Source organism: Otolemur garnettii, unplaced genomic scaffold (assembly GCF_000181295.1).
Source record: "Otolemur garnettii isolate 467f Iridium unplaced genomic scaffold, OtoGar3 scaffold00012, whole genome shotgun sequence".
Lineage (NCBI taxonomy): Eukaryota > Metazoa > Chordata > Mammalia > Primates > Galagidae > Otolemur > Otolemur garnettii.
The window spans coordinates 2597605-2605667 of NW_003852407.1; the positions used below are offsets into that span (position 1 = coordinate 2597605).

The 8063-nt window shown below is 44.0% G+C and overlaps 1 protein-coding gene across 1 annotated transcript in view; it reads left to right on the forward strand.

Moving 5' to 3' along the window:
• The first annotated feature begins 6921 nt into the window (after positions 1–6921).
• Positions 6922–8063, forward strand: part of MRO (maestro) — an 18988-nt gene continuing 17846 nt past the window's right edge. The window contains exon 1 of the mRNA XM_023510265.1: positions 6922–7164. The gene's annotated coding sequence lies outside the window, so the exon portion shown is untranslated. The remainder of the gene's footprint in view (positions 7165–8063) is intronic.

Consider the following 8063-nt stretch of genomic DNA (forward strand, 5'->3'; position numbering starts at 1 on the left):
TGGAGTGATGGCTGGATGTGGAGGGAGGAAGGAGGAAAAACATGTCATCAATGGCTTTAGCTAAGATCTTTCTAGATGGGGGCTTTCTATTCAGCATTTGAAATTTTCTTGCCTAAAATATTTTTGCAGAATTGCTATAACTCTAATTTGTCTTGGTAAGTCACATCATGAAGACAAACATCTCATATTATAGGTCTCTTGAAAGAAAACAGCATGGGAAAGGGGGTGCGGCTGCCCCCTACTTCCAGTGATTGGTCATAGTAAGCTTTGGCCATTGAGTTAATTCCCAATGAACTTCACAAATGCCCATGTTGGGGTGGCTACCGAAATAACTGTGAGAGGTCACTCCCTTCCATAGCTAAGAGAACATGCCATTAGCCATCTTATACTAAGGATCCTGGGCCACTAACACCATCTCAGAAGGATCCTATATTGGGGTCCATGTTGGATGGCGGAGCAGGGTGCAGTTTCCTGTGTGGAGGACGTGGTGTGCTTTTGTGATGGACGGATGCACAGGGACATGTTCTCACCGTTGGTAAAGAAAAGGTTCTGCTATTGTTAGGAGCTGCCCAGCAGGGAGAGGGTCATTAGGGTAATTCTGTATCAGAAGCCATCTGATAGTGGTGTCACCCCAGTAAGTGGCTGTGGAGACCTTTACCCAGTGGCCTACTGAACATCTTTTATACAACAAAGAGAAAGCGTATTTTCATAAACAAGTTACCACCCTTGCAACACAAATGACATTAGTACTAAACAAAATGTCCAATTACTTACGCTGCTATTGCATTTAATTGGTTTCTAGGAAATGAGAAAATGCATTTTTTAGCAAGCTAACTCATTATAATTCCTAGTGTGCTTCTGTAGAATTACATCCAATTGCTGTGAATGCCTTGAACTAATGTTTGCTTCCACGAAAGGGCAAAGAAACTCTAAAAATGGGCTGAAGATTGTAAAGATTCATATAAATGAAGGAATTATTTGTTAAAACTCCACTGTATACCCGGCACTGTGCTAGGGGCCATGGGTTTGGGGTGAGCTCCCCCAAAGCCTGGCACACAGGCCTCATTTTCCACAGGCTCACAACCCATGTAGTAATTTGAATAAAAACTGGTTAAAGACAGAGTGCAAAGAACATGGGGAGAGATTGATCAGGCTGTTAGATCTAGGGAGACCTTTCAGTGTAGAGTTTGAATAAGGCCTGGAAGAAATGGCTTACATGGGGGTGGTTATAGGGAGGATAGCCTAAGTCCTAGATGCAAAGTATAGACATTTTCAAAGAAATGAAAGGTGTTGCTTTGATGGAAATGTGAGTCTGAGAGGTCTCTGAGCTGTAAGGACAGCAGAGGGGAAGTGTGGCTGGTACGAGGGGTCGGTAGCCAGATGACAGGGTCAGAACACTGGCAGGCCTGGAACACTGACCAAGAGGACAACAGTTCTAGTGGTAAGGAGGAGACCCCGAGGTGGTATAAGAGCCTCATGCTCCTGGAAGGTGACCCCAGAAGCAAAGTGTTGATTGGACTGGGAAAGAGTCAAGGAAATCAGTAGAAAGCTGCTGTAGGGATCTTGGAAGGGGCCTGAGCTAGTGCAGTGGGTGGTAGGGAGGAAAGCAGAGTTAAATCATCATGGAAGAGAAAGAGTTAAAATCAATGTGCAAAGACAGCAATGAAGAATGACTGTCCTCAAATACAGGATGTTGCTGTTAACTGCCCTGGGATAGCTGACTTGATGTGTCACCTGGGCTGGGCGACTGTGCCCAGATGTTTGGTCAAATGCTTTTGAGGGTGTTTCTGTGAAGACGTTGTTTGGATGAGATTAAGATCTAAATTGGTAGATTTTGAGTAAAGCAGATTACCCTCCACGACATGAGCGGGCTTTAGCCAATCAGTCAGAAGCCTTAATGCAATAAAGGGTGACTCCCTGAGCAAGAAGGGATTCTGTCAGCAGACTGCCTCTGAAGCAAATTGCAACTCTCCGGAGCCTCCAGCCGGCCCACCTACCCCATCTCATTCTGGGCTCATCAAGCCTCCACAATCGCATGAGCCAATTCCTTAAAATAAATCGCTCTCTCTCCCCCCACCCCCTACCCCATTCTGTTGGTTTGGTTTCTCTGCAGAGCCCCGACTAATAAATCTTAGCTGTGAGCCAGATTTCTGGCATGTAATGTCCATGTTGTCATAATCTTGACTTCTCTGAGCTTTTTTTTTTTTTTTTGAAACAGTCTCCCTTTGTCACCCTCAGTAGAGTGCTGTAGCATCATAGCTCACAGCAACCTCAAACTCTTGGGCTCAAGTGGTTCTCTTGTCTCAGCCTCCCAAGTAGCTTGGACTACAGGTGCCCGCCACATCCCTGGCTACTTTTTAGAGATGGGGTCTCACTCTGGCTCAGGCAATCCACCTGCCTCTCAGAGTGCTAGGATTACAGGCGTGAGCTCCCAGCCCTTCTGAGCCTGTTTTGTCATACAAAAAGTGACATCAAATAATCCTGCTTTGTCAATGAAAGCTATTGCTTTTGGGGCCAAGATAAACCAAAGTTAGGAGCCCTGGGGCCAGGGCCAGGCACAATAGCTCCTGCCAGTAATCCTAGCACCCTAGGAGGCGGAGGCAGGTGGGTTGCCCGAGCTCACAGGTTCAAAATCTCATCTCTAAAAATAGTCTGGCATTGTGGCGGGCACCTGTTGTCCCAGCTACTTAGGAGTCTGAGACAAGAGAATCGCTTAAACCCCAGAGTTTGAGACTACTGTGAGCTATGATGTCAACAGTACTCTACCAAGGGTGACAAAGTGAGACTCTGTCTCAAAAAAAAAAAAAGTTAGAAGCCATGGAGCTCCAAACTCAGAGGTCCTTCCTCTCCAGTGCCTGCCTGTGCAACCCTGAGAGTGAACACCTGCTAAATGTTTGCCCTCAGTGTCTCTTTTGCCTCACTGTAGCCTGGTCCTGATTGTAAAGAACAAACATCAGGATGAACCCCGGTCAGACTGTGCGTGGCCTGCCTGTCTGTAAAGCCTCTCTAAGGGCAGCGATCATACGGGTTTTTAATCTGACATTTATTTATATTTCCTGCGCTCCAGTGTTGGGCAGGAACCTGGGGCCTAGAAGATTCTCAGTAAATGTTTATCGAATGAATAAATATTTGTTTTATGATGCAGAACAATGAAAGCACATGTGATAGGCAAATGAATACTGGGGCACTAAATAACCAGAATCCAAAGAGAAATTCAGGAAGGAGAGCATTTGTCGCACTATTGTGTCCAGAGAAGATCTTGCCCTAGAAGGAGTTCAGCATTTAAAACCTACTTTCCAATGCGTAGAAGAATGGAATGTGTGTAACTTTTGATCAAAATGTGTATAGCTTGTAGTTAAAATCAAGGTCAGAAGCCTTGGTATTGGAACAGACACATGATTCAAAAAGGTGAAACTCCAAAGTAGAAAAATATTCTATTAAATTTATAACATTCAAAGTGCTCTCCTCTCACATCTGTTACTGAAGGGAATTTTTAAAAATGTCATTTAATGGGAGGCGCCTGTGGCTCAGTGAGTAAGGGGCCGGCCCCATATACCAAGGGTGGCGGGTTCAAACCCAGCCCCGGCCAAACTGCAACAAAAAATAGCCGGGCGTTGTGGCGGGCGCCTGTAGTCCCAGCTACTTGGGAGGCTGAGGCAGAAGAATCGCCTAAGCCCAGGAGTTGGAGGTTGCTGGAGCGACTCCGCTGCACTCTACCGAGGGTGAAAAAGTGAGACTCTGTCTCTACAAAAAAAAAAAAAAAAAGAAAAAAAAATGTCATTTAATACAAATACCTCATCCTAAAAATAAAGATACAGATGTCACCGTCTTGCTAGGATGGGGTTGGCTATGCTACTCAATTACATTAAATGTAATTTCTGCTCATCCTAAAAATAATCACTCTTTTTGTCCTCTTTTTCTGGAATAATATATGTATAGCCTACATGAATATTCTTTGGGGGGAATGAAGTCTTAGCATAAAATCTGCAATAATGAATTTAGCTTTGCTTTTATTCTAATGGTGGTTTAAATTTCAGGAAAAGGTAGACAAGCTAGAATTCTCTTTTCTTTAGGGACTCAAATCAAAGAGAGGAAGACAGTTAATTTCTTTCTTCTTCACCTACTTAGTATGGTGAAATGAACAAAGTACACACTTCGTACCTTTCCAACACACCGCTGGGGTGCTAAGTGAAGGGCAAACCTACACACACTGCCTTAGATTCAACCAGAACTGAATTGATAAAAGAAGGTGAGCTTAATGATATTCCTTGTCTATGATTACACGCATTAACCATCTCATCGAAAAATAAATATAATATTTGTTAGCTTTCAGGAGCAAGAACTGAAAGGTGGAAATGCTGCCTTAGAACAGAGGCACAGAGGTCTGCCTCCTGGCTCAGCACCCAGCCTTCACCACCTGCCCCCATCCTCCTTCCCTGCCTGGCTCCATTGCTATTAAACAAACAACCCACCCCTATCCCCCTCCAAAAAAACCCTTGCAGTCTATTTTAAAATGTATTCTGTTAGGGAAAGTACCCAGAAATTAAGCACCTCTTCGATTCTTTTTAATGCCAAAAGTATTTTTTTTTAAATCTGCTATCTTTTTTTTCTAATTGGAAAAAAGAATCCCTGTTGATTTATGTAAATTGAAAACAATAAATTCTTTTAGTAAGAAGATTCAAATCAGATAGAAAAGTACACATTTGAACTAAAAGCTTCTTTCTTCACCCAATGACTTTGTTTCTAGGAAGTTTCTGTTAATGATTTCTTTCTCTTTTTTTTGAGACAGAGCTTCATGCTGTCCCCCTGGGTAGAGTGCTGTGACATCCCAGCTCACAGCAACCTCCAACTCCTGGACTCAAGCAAGTCTCCTGCCTCTGCCTCCCAAGTAGCTGGGACCACAGGCGCCCGCCACAATGCCCGGCTATTTTTTTGGTTGCAGCCGTCATTGTTGTTGGCGGGCCCGGGCTGGATTCGAACCCGCCACCTTAGGTGTATGTGGCTGGTGCCTTAGCCGCTTGAGCCACAGGCACCGAGCCCTGTTAATAATTTCTTAAGGATCTTTTTGGAAAAGAAGGCTATATATGCCAGTATGTATCTCTTTGTTAAAATGTACACATTTGAATCATAGTACATTCCCTTCTACACCTTGCTTTTTCACTTAATAATATAACTTGGACATATCTTCATATCAGAACATGCAGTACAGACATACCATATAATCTTTATAATGTTTCCTAGCATAACATTGAATAAAGGTGCTCTAATCTATTTAAGCTGAACCCCACCGATATACATTTGCAACAGTTTTTGACTGTTACAATGAATACTCTTCAATGAGTACCCTTTCATGTATCTTGACATCGTCTTTCATATGTATTCACAAGGTAACCTGGGCCAATTCATACAGTTGCCTAAGTTGTACACTGCACAAAATGTCTCATCTATGCGGGCACCATGCACTTTGCAGATGTCATAACTTTAAGTGCTTATTATTATAATTTTCTGGCAGATAGACATAAAATATTTTGGCCAAGGGCTTTCTTATTCTAAATTGCACAAAATCATCATGGCCCATGATGATTATGGCCCATAACAGAACAACTGAATCAAAGAACACGTAGACCATTTGCATGTTACCTGTTTCCCTTTCTTTTATTTTAAGACAGTCTCATTATGATGCCCTCGGTAGAGTGCTATGGTGTCACAGCTCACAGCAACCTCAACCTTTTGGGTTTAAGCGATTCTTTTGCCTCAGCCTCCTAAGTAGCTAGGCACCCACCATGACACCCAGCTATTTTTTTGTTTTAGTGGGCCCAGGCCAGGTTGGAACCTGCCACCTTCAGTGTATGTGGCTGGCGCCATAACCACTGTGCTACAAGCACCGAGTCTGTTCCCCTTTCTTTCTGGGGATCATCTGATGCACAGTCCTCTGAAGGAATGGACACCAACAGCAGAGAAAAAGCCTGCTCTAGTCCCACGGCACCTAAAACCTGTATAGTTGGTTCCCAAACACACATTTGATAAAAACGTCTTCTTTTGTTCTTTTCTGGAAGAATTAAACAATCTTGGGAAAGTAATGCTGGGATGGAGTGAGGGGAAGCTAGTATTACGGAGTCAAAGATGGGGTCATCATGACTCATCGCTGTGTGGTACAGGACAGAACGTCCCACTGTGACAGGACATTCTCGCACAGAAAAGTCAACAATAGACAATGTAATGACAGCAGCACACGTCGTAAAGCACTTTTGGTCCTGGGTTTATTTTTCTGTGGGTCATATTGTTTGTGCCTGATGTTGCTCTCGTTGTCATAAAATGCCTACACATTTGTCCCTCTGTGGGAGTCTCCTGGATTCCACTGTGACTGTGCAATTGAAGGCAGAGCCGAGGCAGGGCTGAGACTGCGGCTGGTATAAGAGGAGGGATGTGTTAAGCAATGTTCAAACAAATTTAAAATGGAAGCAAGGCAGGTTGGGGAGAGGGAGGAGAAGAAACCAAGGTTAGAAAAGGTAAAGCCTGGGCTGAAGGCCGGCCGTGAGAGTCAGAGCAGCGTCCTCAGAGGCGAATGGTGGGGTCACAGAATGACTCTGGCTCATAATGCAGGAAAGGAAGCCAAACATCCAGATCTCAGGGCACTGACTAGCTTTGAGACTTGGGGTAAGTTTCCCACTCACTCTAGCCCCTCAGTTTCCCTATTCGTCAAAGCAGCATGGGAATGACCCCTCCCAAGGTGGAGGGGACAAAATGACAAAGTGTAAGAATGTTTTCAAACACAGAAGCAACATTATATATGCAGGGATGTCTGTGGAACTGATTCGGCCTCTCATGGTGCTGTGTACTGACACTGACACTGTGCTTTCCCACAATAAAGCACACTTCACTTTCTCACTAGGCACTTGCAGAAGTAGGAAATGTCACGTGAGGATCTTCAAAGTTTGCAAAACTTCATGACTTATAATGTATCACTAGCAGTTATCAGGGACAGATAGCCTGAAAAGGACTTATTATGTATTTCTTGTGACAGAGCTCTGATCTGTTCTATGTTTCATCTTCAAGGACAAAATGTAACTAGTGTCAGCTACAAGCTTGTTTAAAGGACAGAGACGTTCTTAAACTTATTTACATTTGCCTTTAATCAGGACCAGCACGGAGAGAGCAGCTCAGGTAAGACTGCATGGAACATTCCAGCATTCCACCAATTCTGTTAACCGGTGACATTCAACACAGTTGATGGATTGCTCTAGATTTAACTAGTCCATCTGGAAATGTTTACATAAGGGGCTTAGGTGATGATAGGAGGGTACTTAATGTCTCTGGCAGCTTCAACTTACTTGCATTTATTTTATACTGAATGTATTCCTGGGTCATAATTGTTGCTTCCTCAGTTTCCTCTAGGACATCTTTGAGTTTAGGATAGGAGTTTGTTCCTTTTTAGTGTCATTTGATTGTGGCAGGGGGAACTTTAGTGTGGGTGAATTTGCTCATGAACTCTGGAAGTACGGGGCACACCTCGGGGGACTTTGTTCACCTGGATATGCTCGGTGATCAAAATCTTTAAGTTCAGCCTCACTCTCTGTTTTTAAGTATGTGCCAAAAAAAATTCTGCATTCTTTTTAGGCCACCAACCCTGTGTCCAGCCCCACAGTCTGGCCCAGGCACACCTTCCAACTCCGCTGTGGTAATGATGGAATGGCACACACTGCTTCCATAAAGTGACATCATTTAGATACTTGGTGGCTTTTTGGAGAAGCATAACTTGATGGCCTGGGCAGTTTCACAGGTGTTCTTAAAGGGAGCAAGAAGACTCTTGGTTTCCATGATTTTGAGGGGTTTTCTGGGTCAAGTAAGCAGCCAACCATTTTTAGAAATCGTCTCAGGTCAAGAGGCCAAAGGAAGAGCTTTAGCTTTTTCTTGCATTCTGGTGCTAATAATGACAGTCACGTGGCAAAGTCAGGGAAAGGAAGCCAGATGGGGGGCAGACAAGGACTCCTCGGAGAGCAGCCTTCTGCTTCTAGAGCTGTGCTCCTGCCTCTGGGCAAGAGGAGACCAAGGCAGCAGGGGGG